Source organism: Hippichthys cyanospilos, chromosome 11, assembly GCF_059441005.1.
Source record: "Hippichthys cyanospilos isolate Australia breed blue-spotted pipefish chromosome 11, RoL_Hcya_1.0, whole genome shotgun sequence".
NCBI lineage: Eukaryota > Metazoa > Chordata > Actinopteri > Syngnathiformes > Syngnathidae > Hippichthys > Hippichthys cyanospilos.
The window spans coordinates 3626369-3645061 of NC_142379.1; the positions used below are offsets into that span (position 1 = coordinate 3626369).

At 42.3% G+C, this 18693-nt stretch overlaps 1 protein-coding gene across 1 annotated transcript in view; it reads left to right on the forward strand.

The window, feature by feature from the left end:
- Positions 1–253: 253 nt before the first annotated feature.
- Positions 254–18693, forward strand: part of lrfn1 (leucine rich repeat and fibronectin type III domain containing 1) — a 150128-nt gene continuing 131688 nt past the window's right edge. Inside the window, exon 1 of the mRNA XM_088428353.1 lies at positions 254–980. The gene's annotated coding sequence lies outside the window, so the exon portion shown is untranslated. The remainder of the gene's footprint in view (positions 981–18693) is intronic.

An 18693-nucleotide genomic window follows, 5' to 3' on the forward strand; every position in this document is an offset into this window, starting at 1 on the left:
CACACAGTTAATAAAGCGTGAAAGATGGCCACACTGACTAGAGGACATTATTATTATTATTTAATCTCTCCTGGTCTTCCGCTGTATGCATTATTATGAATGCAGTCCCAGTTGGCAGGCTTCTAAGTGCTGCACTGTGCATAAAGACACCAACAATTGAGTCCAGCGGCCACTTTCCTCCCACCCACCGCCTCTTCCTCTCCCTCCTCCTCCTCATTTTCTTCTTCCTCCCCCTCCAGACACGATGGCGTGACAGCAGCTTCTCATTCTCGCAGGTGTACACACAAGGCGCATTTTTATGTGCGCGCTGAAAGATTCGCCCGCCGATCGTCCTCCTCATCTTCCTCGGAGCACGCCGGCCGGGTGATTTTCGTGCAAAACTCACCACGCGCGCGGCGTAATAACCACGCAGAGGGAGAGAGAGTGCTGAGAAGGGAAAAACACGGTGCCACCAAAACCTTGGGCGGGATTCCATCATGGTTGCGCAAAGGAGAAGTTAGACTCCAAGGGTGACTGCGCCTCGGATGCTCCAAATTTTCTTCGATTTTTGTCCGGATGTCTCCTTTTCTTCTTGTTTTTTCCCTACTGTGATCCTTCAACACGCGTGGGATTTACCGGGAGCTATCGGAAGCGAACCGCGTGCGTGGCGAGCAAGTGTGATGCGCATCGGTCCTTGAACGCACCTCGGACGCAAAGCCGCCTTGATAGCACTCTGGGGAGCTTTTTAATCCGCCAGAGCTTGGATTTGAATGTTTTTATTTTTTGTGCTAATTTTGTGTAGACTTTTATCTGTGACTGTCTCGTCTCTTTTTTTGGGATCGTTTCATCAGCTTCAGTCCCTTCGGTACCACGCGTGAAATTGGAATACATTAAGTCCCGTTTACCGGACACGCTACTCCCCCCCCCTCCCTCCCTCCCTCCCAGAAGTGGAGGCAGCGCAGGAGGGAATCATTTGCAACTCTTCATTACTGTCACTTTTGGTAAGTGGGAGCAAAAACACACGCGTGTGGGTCAGGGAGGGAACTCATCTGTTGTGTGACGCATATCGTGCGGGCATTATATGCACCTGTGATGCATGCTGATGCTATGAAGCCATCACAAGGCATCAAGGCGGCTATTGATGGTGTTGGTTACGCTCTGTTAGCCAAGGTCTGCTCCCCCCTGCCCGACACTCCAAAGGTCTGCATCGCGAGTAAAACAGCACATATACGTACGCGTGCACATGGCGCTTTGGCCGGGCGTGTCTGCGTCGGCACCACGCAGAATAGAACCGTTCCTTAAATGAGCTTTATCTTGGGAATCGTACCTAATGGCTAATAGTGTCAAGTCGCACCGTGCCGTTTGGATTGAGGCGAAATCACTGATAGCTATATCCGTGATGGATATTCCTCTTATGGAAAGTTTGATCTCCTCCATTTGCAGCGTCTCAGGGACAAGCGGGGTCAATGTCTGGACTGGGTAAATATCTCTCCATCACTCCAAGTGATGAGACGGCTGAGTGTCGGCGGAAGCTTTGTACGCTAAATCTGTGAGAGCCAGGTGGGGTTACGTGTCAATAAGCTTATTCTCAAAGTCCGGCGAGCGCCGCCGCCGCCTTCTAGCGGCGGGGATTTAGCCGCATTCGAGACCATCCCGGGCAGGTTGGCGAAAAAAAAGAGAGAACGCACATGACGACGTGTGGAGAAAGCTCGCTTCTCAAGGACGGCGTGTTCCTTATCGCGGCGCTATGCCTGGCAGCTGTCGTCTGGAATTACACAGGAAGGTGAAAAATGAAAGTTGTCACAGGGTCTTGGCACGCTTTCGTGTTCTGACACATGCCTCTTATGGCCGCCAGCTATAAAATATGCATTAGACGTCAACAAGAGGCAAAGGTCGAACCTTAAAACCGAATGGAGCGCCCGACTACTTGTTTTAATGTTTGATGTGAATATCGATAAAAATCATGTCTTCACTTTAAGATGAACATGACAGTCAGCGCAGGAAGGTGGAATAGTGTTGAGCATAGCTGTCTCACAGTTCAGAGTCCCAGTCATTTGTGTCCTATGTTGTCTCAGCGAGACAGCAAAATGAATTGCATCATACTCAAACACGAGACAGCATTAGAAAGGCCAGCGTGTCCTAACCTGAGGACACTAGGACCTTTTAGTCTAACTCGATTGAGTAAAAAGTTATTGCCCCCCAAAAATGTCCACTACAGTGGACACAAATTAATATTGTGTGTCTTAGGAGTGTATATTATATCCCACAGAACCACTTAAAAAAACACATATGTAAAGACTGTCTTGACACCCTGCTCCATTGTTTGCTTTTGTGTACCATCTCGTGCCCGAATGGCTGATGCTATCCATGTTCTCAAATACACTTACTCAAACTTTCATTGAAGACATTATTCGCACGAGCTTTCAGAAAGGAAATAAAGGAAAAAGAAACTTGTCTGTACACAATGTTCCCTCGATTTTTTTTTTTTCCGCTTAATGGGGACTGGGAAACATCCATCAAACGACCCCCAGCCTCAGCCCCATCTCACGGACATTGTATGTACATAAATAAAGTGTATGAAATGTGTTTATTATTAAATTTGTCTAAATGTCATCTGTCACATACACTACAAGTGAAACAAAGTATTGCTGAGGTTGAATCTACTAAAAAACACCTTTAGTTAGGGAATTAAAAAAAAACAATTTCAGAGAACAATCAGAGAAATTGATGCAAATTTGGTCTGCATTCATTGTTTACTTGCATCAATGCATACTACAAATAAATCTCAGATAAAGTCAGCTGTGTTATTGCTGTGAATTGCAAGTAGTGGATTGAACCAACCCAGTTCATTCACTCAACTGAACATATTTCTCCACTGCTTGGTAGTACCGTAAAGCGAGACATTGACTTTTTTTTACCCAAGTATCTATACTGGAAATACAAAATGGTGGTACTTTTGACACCAAACTTAAATGTTGCCAGAGGGGTCCATGGATCTTAGCTACCCTTAAGCCTCGCAGTGTATTTTTTCCCCAGTTAGCATTAGCATACGCCAAAGCCATCCCTGTCAAATGTGTCTGATGACGTCCACTCAGTGTTGCGGGATGTTACAGCAGAGGCTCCCGGCGCTTCCTGTCATGCGTCGTCCTAATGCAATCGGGCAGCACTCTCGTTATCGTTTCCATGCGCTACGTCGAAGCGCCTACATGTTTCGCGGGCAGGCGAAACGTCACCGTATTGTTCCGAGTGGAAAAGTTGACAAAAAGGCATACGTACGCAAAGAGGTCGCCGCTTTCGAGGCTTTATATTTGCCTCGGGGGGGGGAGATTAATGGCTTCTCTCACTTGGCGTTCTGTTGCATTGTGTTACAGCATCTGTCCGTGGCGCGGGTGTCGTGTGATGGTCTTATGAAATCGGGGCACTAGATGAGGGTTATCAGACGCTGCAGGAATGAGAGTGCGGCAGCCAGCGCCGGCTATTGATCTGCCGGTCCAGAAAGACGTTGCGAGACAATGTGGAAACCTTCCTTTGTGCGTATTGCGCGGCCCTGGAGGTCTGATGCTAGCTGAGGTACATTTCCTCGCTAGGTTTTGGGGATGTTTCGATAATTGCCGGTATTTATGAGGATTGAACTATCGCCGTTGTTTTTCTTGACTTTTGTATAATATCCTTGCTATATTTGCAGTGCTCCCCTCCCCTCCCTCAGTCAAAAATCACATTTCATCCATTCATCTATGTTGTGTAGACTTTTGCACACCCGGGACAAATGGAAGCTGTCACAATTGATTTTGAGTAAGAGGCGAGGTCTTGCTAGCCAATGACTGCTTTTCTCTGCTGCAACAGTGTAAAACATAAATGACAAAAAAAGCTGTGAAGAGGCCCAATAAACAATGTTATTATTCATTTATTTATTTATTTTAACATTTTGGTGTAGCGTAGGCTAAACGATAAAAAAAAAAAAAAAAAAAAGTCGACCAATGCGGGTGCTGCCTCGAATCTCCTCCATAACCATATTTGTATCAGTTTTCTACATGGACTTTTCTTGCAGATGTCCGTAGTATTGCAATTGCGAGTATACAATGATAAATAATAAAATATTAACTTTGGTTTAACATTTGGTGTAGCGTAGGCTAAACGATAAAAAAAAAAACAAAGTCGACCTAAGCGGGTTTACTGCCTCGAATCTCCTCCATAACCATATTTGTATCCGTTTTCTACATGGACTTTTCTTGCAGATGTCCGTAGTATTGCAACTGCAAGTATACAATGATAAATAATACAATATTAAGTTTGGAATAGTTTCCAATTAAAAAGTGTGAGAAAAAAAGTAATTGAATATTGCTTTCTTTTTGTCACTCTTTTTTTCATTGAAAATAATTGCCAGTATTTAATGAGGATTTTGCCACAAGAAGCACACAACTATCCATATTCTCCATATTCCATATTCTCGAGGTCTTACAGGACTGCTTTTCTCTATTTCAAGAGTTTAAAACATAAATTCGTCCATATTTTGAAATCTTTGTGTAATTAAGTAAACTTGGGTTATCAAACTATTGTTTGACCTGATTGGTGTATGGACGAACAACAAAAGTGAACTAAAGTCCTAAAAATAAATAAAGTTATTAAATAAAGACATAAACAAAAATTTGGGGGGGGGGGGGGGGGGGTGAGTCTTAAACAAGCCTTTTTGCATCAATGATGTTGCCTGAGACCAAAACTGTCCAGGTGCAATCGGACGCCTGCTTTCTGAACAAGTCAAGCGGGGTTTCTAAATAAAGCGGAGTGTTTACCTGGCCTAACCGGAGGTGTCGTTAAAATCAATTGATCAAGCACGAGGTAGGATGCGCATGCACATGTTCCATCGATTAAACAAAGCCCAATGGGAGAGGAATAACCTCTCCGCCAGTACTCCGGAATTTTTGCTGCGTTTTGTGTGCGGCTAAACTTACGATATCCTCACAAGTTTAGTTGCACAAACGCTTATGTGTCTGCGCATTTGCGTGTGAGTGTGTGCACGCATGGTTTTGCCACAAGGTGGGGACTATTTTGGAGGACCCCACAAGACTTTTTTGGGGGGTCAAGACTTGCATTTAGAGTATAGGTTTGAATTGGATTTTGGTTGAGGTTAGGGAAAGAGTTGCGGTTTGGTAATCTGGTTTTATTTCGGGACTAGGAAATGCATTATGTCAATATGTCCCCAGTATGATTGGAAAACCCACAAGGTGGGGAACAAATCCTGGGTTGCACTGCCAAGTTCTGATTTTTAAAAACTTTTTTTTTTGAGGGTCAAGACGTATTTAGAGTAAAGGTTTGAATTGGATTTTGGTTGAGTTTACGGTGAAGGTTAGGGTTCGACAATCTGTTCTAATGGTTAAAGTTAGGGACTAGGACATGCATAATGCCAATAATATGTTCCCATTACAATAGGAAATGTTTGTGTGTGTGTGCCCTTGGTTTTTGCCACATGGTGGGGACCAAACCCCAAGTTTTACAGTCTTTGCCCTTGGTTTTTGCCACATGGTGGGGACCAAACCCCAAGTTTTACAGTCTTTGCCCTTGGTTTTTGCCACATGGTGGGGACCAAACCCCAAGTTTTACGGTCTTTGTGAGGATCCCTTGGACTTGTGTGACCATTTTAGTGGACCCCACAAGTTCAAACCTCTTTTTGAGGGTCAAGACTTGATTTTGGAGTATAAATTAGAATTGGATTTTGGTTGAGGTAAGGATTACATTCAGTCAATATGTTATAATGATGGTTAGGAACTTGCAAACGCATTCTCTCAATGCGATGTCCTCACCGCGGCAGAAAAACCTGTATGTGCGCGTGTGAATTAAAGTGAGCCAACTCAGCCAATGACCGATAAACAAGGTGAGCCATCCACTCGGCTGCGCGTAATGAGTGTCACATGTCAAATGCAGCCACGAGCGTGTGTGAGCAGAATCAGAGAAGAAAGAGGAGGGATTGCGGCTTCTGAAGGACATGGCGGGCGGGGCAAACTGTCTGCCGGTGGGATGCAGATTGGCAGTAACTTGTGTAAGGAGACGACCAGGCCTAATACTTTGAGGGATGATATGGAGCTACCGTCCTAATCCAAACGTATCATATCATTAAAGCCGTCCGCTGCCGCTGGAGGCCTGACATACATATTCAATTTACACAATGCATGATGCAAAGCTTATGGAGGGAATCCAATAGTTCGTCCTTTTCATCAGGACGTAGCAAGCAGCAGGATGCGGACTTCCATACAGTGTGGATGTTTATTTTTCTGGCAGCCTTCACTTTTGTCTCAGCAAGACAGCGAGATTAATTGCGTCCCACTTCAAAAAATGAGACGTCGTTGGAAAGGCCAGCGTGTCCCCTATTGAGCACAGCAGGACAGGCCAAAGATAGAGGAAAAACGAATGTCCACTACAGTGGACACAAAATAAATATGCCGGGTTTAAGGAGGGACTTTGGACTAGATTTGGGCCGCACTGGACAGGCTAAACAAAATTGAATGGGGAGAGTTTTGACAAGATTTGATTGGGTAAATGACTTTTTTTCTTTTTTTTTATATTAATTTGGACCACATTGCATAGGCAATAATTGTAGCTGATTTTCAATGACTATGTTTGTGCCGCATTGGACAGGAAAAACATAAATTTGGAAAGGCTAAACATAACCCGGCTTTCAATGACTGCATTGGACCTTTGATTGCTGACCTTTGACCACATTTGATGGGCTAAATGTACACCAGTTTTAAATGACTATTTTTTAAAATTTGGACCACATTTGAGATGCAAAAACGGTAGCTGATTTTCATTGACTATTTTCTGACTGGATAAACCTAACTCTATTATGAATTATTATTTTTGAACATCAATGGATGGGCTAAATGCAACCCACTTTTCAACGACGGTTTTTGGACTACATTTTGATTTCATTGAAATTTTTTAGCAGAATTTTGGCCACATTTGATGCGCAGAATACAACCCAGTTTTATATGACTATTTTTACTTATGTATTTTGCAAAATTTTGACCATATTGAATAGCGGTAGCTGATTTTCAATGGCATTTTTGGACGGAATTTGGACCACTAAGGAAAGGCTAAACACAAGCCAGTTCTGAATAACTATCTTTGAACCAAATTTAGACCTCATTGGACAGGCTAAAACACAATCCAGTTTTTAATGACTATTTTTGGTTTAAATTTGGAACATCAATGGATGGGCTAAATGCAACCCAGTTTTCAACGACGGTTTTTGGACTACATTTTGATTTCATTGAAATTTTTTAGCAGAATTTTGGCCACATTTAATGCGCAGAATACAACCCAGTTTTATATGACTATTTTTATTTATGTATTTTGCAAAATTTGGACCATATCGAATAGCGGTAGCTGATTTTCAATGGCGTTTTTGGACGGAATTTGGACCACTAAGGACAGGCTAAACACAACCCAGTTCTGAATAACTATCTTTGAACCAAATTTAGACCTCATTGGACAGGCTAAAACACAATCCAGTTTTCAATGACTATTTTTGGTTTAAATTTGGACCATAATTGAGTGTGAGGCGGACGGACCGGATTTAGCCCAAAATCCAACCTCCGGAAGAGATCTGGCGGCGGGTGCGGTTGCGCCACCGTTAAAAGCCGAGGCGTTAAGTGTGTGAGCAGACAAGAAACAGCGGTAGCGTGTTTAGTGGTATTAAACTTGCATAGGCGAGCGGCCTGCGGGCCCTCCGCCGTTGACCGGGAGGCGACATTGATTGAAATCATGCTTTCAGCAGCCGTATCTAGTCGTATTGATAAATATCTCCCCAGCAGAGAAGCATTTCCTTTTGCCTGTCTTGAGAAAGCCAATTAAGCTCTCAATAAGAATTTGAAATGCGCCATTAAATAATGCATAAGGACAATAAATACGACTGTATAGCGCTTGGACAAGAGCGGGTCCGACTCTTCTATTGCGCTCGTCTAATCTAAGAGCCAGTGGACAAACGCGGGGCGTTTAATGCACTCGTCATCCGAGTGCAGGGGCATTAGGAAGGAGATAATGCCTTTGTGATTTCGCTCGACTTCATATGCCACTGTGATGAGCTATCATTGGGCCCCTCTCGTATTGATTTATTTGCCAGCGAGCGCTATAGTGTATGCGCTCTTCATCAGAGCTCCTCGTTCTGGGCCTCGCTGGAGATGTTGAACTCTGCGGCCTATTAAAAGGCTGCCAGACAGCAGGAGCACTTAACTATTCCGGTGAAGGGAAGAGTGGCGAGCGTCAACTTTCTCTGTTTGCTTCAAAGTCATCCGCATTATTACCGACGTATGCATAATGTAGCACCTCGCAAACTTGGGGGGAGGAAAAAAAGGAGCCCCGTAAAAGTCCCACCACGGATTTTATTTTTAGCGTCGAGATAGTCCAATCGCAATGGCGCGGTTGTATTTTAGTTGCCTACTAAGGAAAATGAAATGCAGCTGTTGTTTCTTTCTAGGTGTGTCGTGGATTTAGCATGTTAGCGGTTAGCATCAGCTGTCCCATAAGGGACGCCGATAATGTGCCTGAGTCATCCTTTTAAAATGCACTCTATTGCTGTTGTACTGTAGATTGCCAACTTTTCCAGATGATTCTTATCAACAGGCCTTTTTTTCACTATTTTGTGTTTGTGCTGCTTCAGTCCCCTCTCACTCGTTAATCTGTTCCCACTATTTTTACATTCTTGAGATCAGCGGCGAGTGCCATGGTTTGTTATGCCATGGGTATCATTTTCTACATTTCTTACACACACATATATATATATATATATATATATATATATATATATATATATATATATACTGTATATATATATATATATACTGTATATATATATACTGTATATATACTGTATATGTATATATATGTATATATATATATATATATATGTGTGTGTGTATATATGTGCGTGTATATTTGTGTCTTCAATGTTTTCGCAAAAGCTGCAATGGTAAACTTGGTGAAACACGGATGCTCCGCATTTTCGGGTATTTATGGTAAAATGAACTCAAATTGTCTCGCAAAGAAAAGAAAAAACAACTGCTTTGAGCGCATTCAACATTACACTGACGAGACGTTCATGACCGCTCACAATGCGGGAAAAGTGAAACACTTAACACGCAACAAACATAACTTATGGATATGAGCACAAAAAAAGTGTAAACGTTTAAGAAGATGAGATTTATTCTGATTTGCTATAGTCTTACATTGTTGCCAAAGTGTTGGTGCATCTTACTGAAAATACCAGAATCTCACCCCAAAATTTAGGGTGCATCCTATACACAGGTGCATCTTATATTTGAGTAATTACGGTAAGTTGTTTGGTAGGCTTTGTAGTGTTTCAATTGTGTTTATATTCACCAGATTGAAAGGCCTGAGCCAAAATCCAATCCTTCCAACCCTCACCTGCAAAGATATAATCAATGGAATAAGTTGTAAAACATAAAAACCGGCATCCACAGCAAAGCTGTTTGGTTCAATCGCATTTTTTTTTTTTTTATGTGTAGTGTAAATCAACCCCGGGAAGCAGGAATTGAAGATCACCTTGACCTAGCAACAATTCAGTATCCTCACGTTCACTTAGTTTGTTCAACAAGGCAAATAGCCTCTGGCTGCTTGTCAGTTAAGTGATGCAGCGCTTTGATATTCACCTGCTATTGCCGTGATCCGATTGTGTTGCTCTAAGCCGTATTGATTGATCGCGTCCACCATTTCATAATCCTCTACCCGGCCTCTTTAACCAGCAAAAAGTAAATCCAGCAAAAGTCATGAATGGATAAGCGTGTGAAAAGTAGCACCGGTGGGAACGAGGATTACACGCGTCTTCCGGATCGATTTATCGACCAAAAAAGACACGTAAAATCTTCGGCCGCCTAATGGTGCGCGACGCTGCCAAACGCCCAGCCCGGAGTGACATAAAAGTGACACTAATTCAGGGACGACGCAGCGGTGGCGTTGGTTAAGTCGGACCTGTGGCTGACATAGACGGAGGTGGTCCAAATTGGAAAGATGAAGCTCAGTGTGGTTTCTGACACTCACACTGTTTAGTTGCAAACACGTCTGAGTCACTGATGAGCAGAGACGTTGGACGCTCGCCCAGTTTGTGAAGGGCTCGACGCCATTGTCGTCAGAATCTTTTTGTTTCAACTTCAGCTTTACGTGCTGCACTCTAATGTTTGAGACGTTTTGCTAAACGTTTTTGGCAAACACCGAATCGTACAGATTTGAGCCGTCTGAATTTTGAGTCGGGATGAGGCCGAGTATCGGTGTTGATACTTGGAATTATTTCAAGGTATTTGTGGTCCTTGCTTTGGCAGCCGATACTAGCAGTTTTAGAATAGAAAATGACATCAATTTCATGATCTTTAAGGAAAGTACTACAGTGGACCCCCGTGTTACAGCGTTACGTTTCAGACTTAGGTTTTTTTCAAGTTGCGATGCGGAACACGGAGTTTTTTCTTCCCCTCTTTACGGTATTTTCCCTGCTTTGCGACAAAACAACTGTCATGACCCTCGGGGGTTGGCTGTATTTGTGTTGAATCATCTCCATCTGCGGCCGTTTTTAGGTAATTGCACTTAGATTCTGTTGCCGTCACATGACGGAGATGCTGGTCTGCTATTGGTGGGCCTCTCTTTTCTCAAAATGTCGGAACGGTAAAGCTTTGTTCGATTGTGAGTGGTTCCAAAACCATATTTATAGTACATTTTACTGCTTAATTCAAAGTTGAATGAGTTATCCATGGGTCCCAAGATTGCGACTGATGTTAAAGAGAGAAGTAAGAAGATGATTTATGAGGAAACAAAGCTGGAGATAATCAAGAAATACAAAGTTAGCCTAGTTTCTGATTGTATACATGTATATTATATATACGTAGCCCTTACTATACTATTTTGGTCCAATTTTTAATATGTATGTACAATTGTGATGATTTGGATTGCCCGCCATACGGTGAATTCGAGAGAATTCGGAGATGAATTTAATGGAAGGTCTTCGTTTCACCGATATCGTTACGAGCCCCCTGAATCCGCAACTGTCTTTGGGTTAGAGGTGGTGGAAACTCTGGCTTGGTTGTCAGCCAATCACAGGCCACATACAGACAAACAACCCTTCATACCTTCTCCTGCTTTCTGGACAATTTAAAGTCGACCATCAACCTACAAAATGTACCTCCTTGGAATGTAGACGGAAGTAGAAGAATATGCAAAGCACACGCAAAAAGATATGAGCAAAAATTCAAACCCCAACCCCCTAACCACTAGTACAAAAGCAGTTTGCATACAACAGCTATTTTTAAACTAGAGGCTCAAATTTCCCAAGGACGAAGACGGTGCCAACAAAGCGAACGAAGTACGCGTTCTGTCGCTTTTACTACAGCATCACTTTTGTTGAGGTTGACAAAATAAAGGGTTGTTCAGCACAATGCTATACGTTTCCCCAGCAGAAGGACACTTGAGCAGGTTGGCTTCTTGCTGACAAAGTGTGAAGCGCCGCTCAGAAAATCCATCCGTCAGATCAACATCTTTTGGACGTTTCCATCCTCGATTTCTGTCGAGTTTTGAAACGACGTGGCTGGTTGTCGCAGCTCGTTCCCCGGCCTGTGAAAATTGCCCACCGACTCAGCCGGCAGCATAGCAGGACGTTTTCCAGTGTCGCGCCGAGTCAACAGCTCGTTTTTGTCATTAGCATAACGCCGCGGCCATTGTTTGGCGACTGCGTGTCAGCTCCTGTCAACTCTGAGTGTATCAATGTCAAGACCCATTCATGCATGTTTAACCTGAGCTATGGGGGTTCATTCAAAAGCCAGCTGGACCACTTGGCTACGTCCCAATCCTATCAAGAATGATAGTCATTGATACAACAGCTTGCGTCAAAAAACTGAATGATCAATTCAACAGAGCCCCAGAACTCAAACTCAATCCGTTTGAGGAGGCATCTGAAATCCATCTATTTACTATTGAAACCAAATTAGAGTTTTGGATCAGCTGTAGCCGCTCCTACTTGATTTGGGTTGAGGGTCTGGTTGCCGAGCGATGGCAGCAACAAACAATAACGTCAAAGTTTTGGATCCTTGATGGACTTTTTCGAACATCCTGCTCTTTTGAGAACCCCAAGTGCTTTCAGAATACATTACAAGTACTGAAAGCATGCAAAGAATGAGAACAGTGTTATTCATCTGGTATGAGTCATCCATGTTCCGCTCTATAAGAACTGTGAGTGCTTTTGTTCCCATCATTTGGGGCAATTGCATGTTACTTTGCACTTACTTAGCCGCTATAGCACGTAGTTAGCTAGTTCTTTGGCAGTTAACTAGCTAGCTATGCGTACGCCCAGCAGCTGGATTTTTCACAATTGTGAAGGCACATTTGACTGTACATACTTACCAATGTATTTGTTCGTTTATTTATTTTTACAATTATTCATACTCTGTGGTAGTGTTAGCGCTTTTCTATAACTTGCCAAATTTACAAGACATGTTTATATTGACTTATCTGATTGCCTCTGTAAGGATCCACCATGTTAAAATTATATCCCTGAAAGCATTTTAGTTGTCTCGCTACGGGTATTTTACTTGACATTTAAAGCTTTTTTTCCCCCTACCAGCAATGGCATGATTTTATGACTGCGCAGCGAAATTCATGCCTGTCGACTTCTCTTCTGCATGGCAGTGCGCCATTCTGACTCACTTTTGTGTCGCATCACCATTTAAATTTATAGTTAGGAATAACATTAGCGCTGAAAGTACATTTTTGTGGTTCTGCCTGTCAAGTCTGCGCGAGCGCTCTCAGAATCCCACACAAAGTCTCCTTTTTGTTTGACGATGTATCGATCGAAAAACAGCGTCTGCGTTTATTACAGATGAGACAGTTCAAGGATGAAGCTGACATAAAGGTGACAACAGCTCAGCTATACGGCCGTATAGGCGGTGCATCATTGTGCCTCAACAGTACAAAGTAACGCTATTTCATATTCAGTCGGTACACTGCGGCGGTGACATTGCTGCAAACAAGCTCAATTCAGTGTCTGAAAGGCAATTTACTAAGCTGCTAATAATATTTGATGTATCTTCAGAGCAAAAAAAACAATAAAGAGGAGACAAGTGAGGCCGACCAATAGCAGAGCAGCATCTCCGTGAGGAGACGCTGACCAATAGCAGACCAGCATCGTAGTGACCCGTTGCATGGAGGCATTGACGGCAACTTAAAATAAGTGCAATAACCTAAAAACGCCTGCAGATGGAGACAAAACAACACAAATACAGCCAAGCCCCTAGGGTCATGACAGTTGTTTTTGTCGCAAAACCGGGAAAATACCATAACGGGGGACGAAAAAACTCAGTATTCCACATCGCAACATGAAAAAAACGCAAGCCAGGGACGCTGTAACACGGGGGTCCACTGTATTTCCTTTTTTTTTCTTCACCGTTTACATGTAGTCCCTGAAGCCAAGGTAATACTGCTGCTTAAGACATCCTAAGACTAATTAAGCATCATTGTTCATCAAATGACTTTGGGGCGCTTCGTTCACGATTCATTCCACGCGCCGAGGCGGCCAGGTGGATGGCATTGACTTACATGAGATGTGACCGGGCCGAAACGTTTGCAGCGTCGTCCCAAACTTCACGGTTGAAAGACGAAACAGCAGCGGCGCGTCCTCGGTGCACCTGCCTGTCAAGACGCATTGGCAACATGCCGGCCTGCCGGGTCCAAAACAAAGAGGCACAGTAGCCAGTTGAAGGTCAGCTGTGGATCTCTGACGTACGAGCGAAGAAGTGACGCGAAAGCGCTGCGGTTTCATGGTAGGGGGGTTTCTATTTTGCCAGTGAGACAGCCAGGTCCGTGGGGCAAAAGAAGAATCTATTAAAAGCAGAGAAAAAAATAAGTTTGATGTTATAGCTGCATCTTTTAACCACGCAGGCGGTGGTTTGTAGTAAGAAGGATGCGTCTTTCATCGACATCATTAAGTCAAGGCAAAACGACGTTTTGTGTATAAAACATTTCACACACAGCAACTCAATCCGGGGAAGACTTGATTTTTGATTTAAAAATTATTTTTGAAAAAACAGGAATTAGAGGCGATGTCAGGATTACAATAAGAGAGACGGCGATAAAGAACACAATCGGAGTCAAAACGTGTCTTTTGAAAAAGATCTTTTCAGATCGTAACTTTTAGTAATAGAGCCTCTCCTTTGGCTTTTATTTCTTTCTCAAGCAGGCTGTGGTTTACAAACTTCCTTTCACCCTCCGTCATGCAAAAGCGGTTCAACCAGCTATATTCCTTATCCGAAAAGAACTGATTCAACTAACTCTGCTTCACCATGTTCGTTTTGACCGCCGGACTTCACTAATTGACTCCAGCCCAGTCAATCAGCAATTATTTACTGTAGTCGGCGTCCGTAGCATTCAGTGATTTGTAGACCAGTGGCAGAATTTTTCACAGCTGATTGGGAGCTAGTGTGAAGTCTTTAGGGTTGAAGTAATATCTTTTCAAGTCTTTGTTCCGGTTGAAATCATAGCCGCGGCCTTTTGATGCTCTTTTGATGGAGTCTGGTCAGAAGACCTTTGCAATAATCAAGTCTACTGGAGATCCGTCTGCAGATATTTTTCAGGTTGTAAAAGGTGGTTTTAGTGATTGACTTAATATGATTGCTGAAAATCAGCTGTGAGTCTCTCAGCACTCCAAGATTTCAAACTCGGTTGGTGGTTTCTAATAAAGGTGTTTATCTATTTTTGTTTGGCGAAAGGAAATTTCAGTTCAATGGCCGATCAGGGGAAATTAATCAGATTTTTTTTTTTTTTTTTTGTCGGGTATCAACGATGCATTAGAATGATTAGGAAACGCTTTATCGACACGGCAAAAATTTTAAATTTAATGCTATTGACTCTTTCGATCATGCCGAGGATCATTTGTAACGTAAATGTGTTATTTTGTTGACGTTAAGTGTTCTTTGATCGTGATGGGCCGGGATTCAAATGAACGTTTTTGTCGTAGCTGTCACAATAACATGATTAGACAATGTGCTAATGCGGACGAGATGACAAGACAAGCCTCAAGGCAAAAGATGATTACTGCCATCTAAAACCTTTCTATATGATATTTAGCGGCGCCATTGTCACGAAGACTGTATTTTTACCCAAATCTATTTGTATGCCGAATTTAAAAAACATCATAGCGTGTTTACCGCCGCCGCTTGAATATTAATTCCACTTCAAACCTGTCGTCAGGGTCCTGGAGCCAAACAACATCCGCCCCACTGCTTACTTTAAAGAGTGATTATCTTCCCGAGCGTTTCTTCCCGCTTCTTTGAAAAGTGATTATCTTCCCAAAGACAAACAGCGCGTGTCCTTTTGGAGCTGTCCGATACTTGCATTTATCGACTCCTTTGACGAGCTTTGGCGAGATGATTAGATCGCTATGACAAAGTGCTTTCTCTGTTGTGAGACGTGATGGATGTCGGCCGCACGTAGCCGCCGCGGGCTGAATTTCTATTGACCGAACGGCTCTCATTTGCGGCGGCGGGGATTAGCCATGTAAGGACATTCATAAAGCGTGCCGCCCGCCTTCCCGCCCGCCGGATGTTTCAGCGGGAGGCCGCGGGCCGAGGCAGGTAGTAAAACACGTTTCTGTTTTCAAAGCCACTCTCGTGTTTACTTGCTCTTTTACTCACGGGGTTCGCTGTGAAAACGGTGGTCCTGAAGGCCAAGGCTGCAAGATGAGAAGCTCTATATCGATTCAAGAGCGTTCAGCTTCGTTTTGTGTTTTACTGGACTTATTGGTCAGGATTAAATGTCAGGGTCATTTTATTCAGTTTGAATTTGGGCAAATGTGGCCCGGCTTAGAAAAACAAACGAATAGAAAAGATGACTCTGTTTGTGGAAGAAAGCTGGTGATGATCCTGAATGGATGAAAAGTTACCCGAACCCTCTTTGACAAATAACTTAATGCAACACCCCCCCCCCCCCCCCCCCCCCCCCCCCCGAAAAAAAACCAAACAAAAAACTTTGGAACATGTTTTCATCAATACTTTAATCTTCAGCCACCATCAACATTGCACTCTCAAAGTATTTCTCAGTTTGTTTATTTTTTAGCTAGTTGAAACATTTTACAGTAAAAACAAACAAACAAACAAACTCAAAACTAAATATATATGCATGATATATGTATGTATAGTATATGTGTATATATGTACGTATAGAAAAAAAATATATGTATGTATAGTATATGTATGAATAGTATATGTGTATGTATAGTATATGTGTATATATGTACGTATAGAAAAAAAATATATATATAAGTGCATAAGTGGTACGCAGATACGCATGCACAACAGAAATCACTGATGTGTAACGTCGTTTGCTTCACTTCTGGATTTCCGTACGCTACTTAATATTTACCCATGACAACAACCACAGCATTTTTATTTCCCTGAAAAGTGGCTCCTCGATCTGCCGTGGCTTGATGATGCACACTTAAATGTGGTGCAAGATTTATTGCTTTTGGCCTCAGCTGAACAACACAAATTGTGTGTAATAGTTTTCTCCTTGCCTTTCAGAAGCTAAGCACACGCGTCCCATAGCTTCCTATTCAGAGGATATTTGTTTGTTTACTGAAGCGGCTTAGACTGGCTATATGTTTGTTTGATAAGCGTGTTTCTTCTCCGTTTGCTCACACATGATGTTTTTGTAGTCACTTGAGAAAACAATACAATAGAATGACTGAATTTACTTTGGTCTCGGCTCAGAATAAGGTACAATGACACTTCGATAAACTTTGAATTGCGGGCTTTTGATGATATCTGACATCTGTCTGCGCCTTCAACACTTCCCAAATAGAAAGTGTTGCTGTTATGTCTTCTTCCCAAAGTCATCTTAAAAAGTCTTCCAGACATGATTCAGTAAATAAACAGTTCAACGGAAGAAAATGAATCTGCATGCACTTACCTTTGTGGCTCATTTGAGTTTACCAAAGATTTATAACAATGGATTTTCGACAAAACATTTCACTTAAAAATATCCAGGCTGTGTATCTCAAGGTGACAATTATGCTTTCTGACTCCTGTGAGTGAGGGAAATTTTTACAACACTTCTTAATAGTTTTCTTCCCCAGCTATTTTCAACCCTCTAAAATGGTTTTATTATGTACAAATAACAGAAGATGCCACGGTAGTTGCAAAATATGTGTTTTCTGTATCCAGGTAAGGCAGTTGAGAAAGGTTTCTCAAAACAATGCCCGGAGACACTTACATAGTTGATGTAGTCGCACAGCTGTTTTCAAACGGGGTTACGAGTACCCCAGGGTTTACAAAGGCACGTCCAAGGCCACGTGAGATTTTATTGGTGTTTCTGCAGGTATCAGCAAATCTAATTGAATGCTTTTAATGCTGTGACAGGAGCAGTCGGTCTTTCTTTTTAATTAAGCCTCGTGCATACATGGTACCAATGTGGGAGCTTTTTGATGATTTCTTTGCGAAATCAAAGGAGAAAGCGCTGAATAAAACACTAGGGATTTGCAACTTAACGCTAATGATATGATCATGTTAAAGATCGGAATACAAACATGCTGCTAGTTTTAAACTGTTGCAGTTTGGCGTGCTAAATAATTATGACACATACGCTCATGGGTACCAGGTTTGACGTACCCACAATCGCTATAATTCAAGTTTTTTCGATGGCTATGTGTTTTTTGCATTTCCTGCAATTTTTGAACCAACCTCTTTAGCGGTGGTCGAGATAGGCTAACAGATTGAAATTTCTCAAATGATTTGTTACACTTTAAGACAATAGGTGGCACCAAAACCACGTAATGGTTTTTTTTTTTTCCTTGCGTCGACTCCTACAGGAAAACTTGCTTCATACCAGCGCGAATGCACTTGTAGTTTCTCTGTACGAGTAGGGGAAAAGCGGTGATCTTGACTCACATTTTCAGGTTGTGTATTTTGGCTTGTATTTCATTAAAACTACATATGTATGGATTGAGGATTGAGAAAAAAAAAATCATTAAAAACGGACGTTTTCCCGCCCTCAAAAGCGGGTACCATGTTGGTACAAAAAACGTGAGCGTAGTCTTTTCAAAATGAATGCACTAGGGGTAAATGAGGAGAAATTAATTGGAGCATGAATCAACTTATTGATAAATTGTGTTGCGAAATGTTGTCTGCGTTTACTTCGGTGAAGTATGTTACAAGTGAACGAATTTAATGGCAGACGAGCCAGGAATAACAGATTTTACAGATTTAACCATAGTTGATGAAATTAAACACAGATTGCATAGCAATCTGCTTTAAGTCATTCTTGCGTGGATTGAGGGTACTTGGCCCAAAAATGTTTTTCACCGTGGGTACACAATATAAAATAAGGTTTGAGAACTACTGTAGTAGTCAAAAATAGACTGCTTTGTTTTGTTGATAGCATAAAGATAATATTCTGAAGTCACTCAAGGGTGAAAAGAAAAAAAAAAGTTGTGTTTGTCTTAAGAAGACTGCTCATCATGTAGTCTGATCAGAATCAAAGGTTTTTATTTATAGGTGAGTGTAAAGACAGGAAAGATTTCAGGGAGATTTTAGGATATATGCTGGAATGACAACTCCAGGATTTGCTTTGATGTTTGTTGTGATAGTTCAGGATGAGACAGCGATTTTTGCACATGAATTGGCCACCACAATTCAAGACCTTGACCTATGAAAAAAATCTTTAAGATGCACCGGA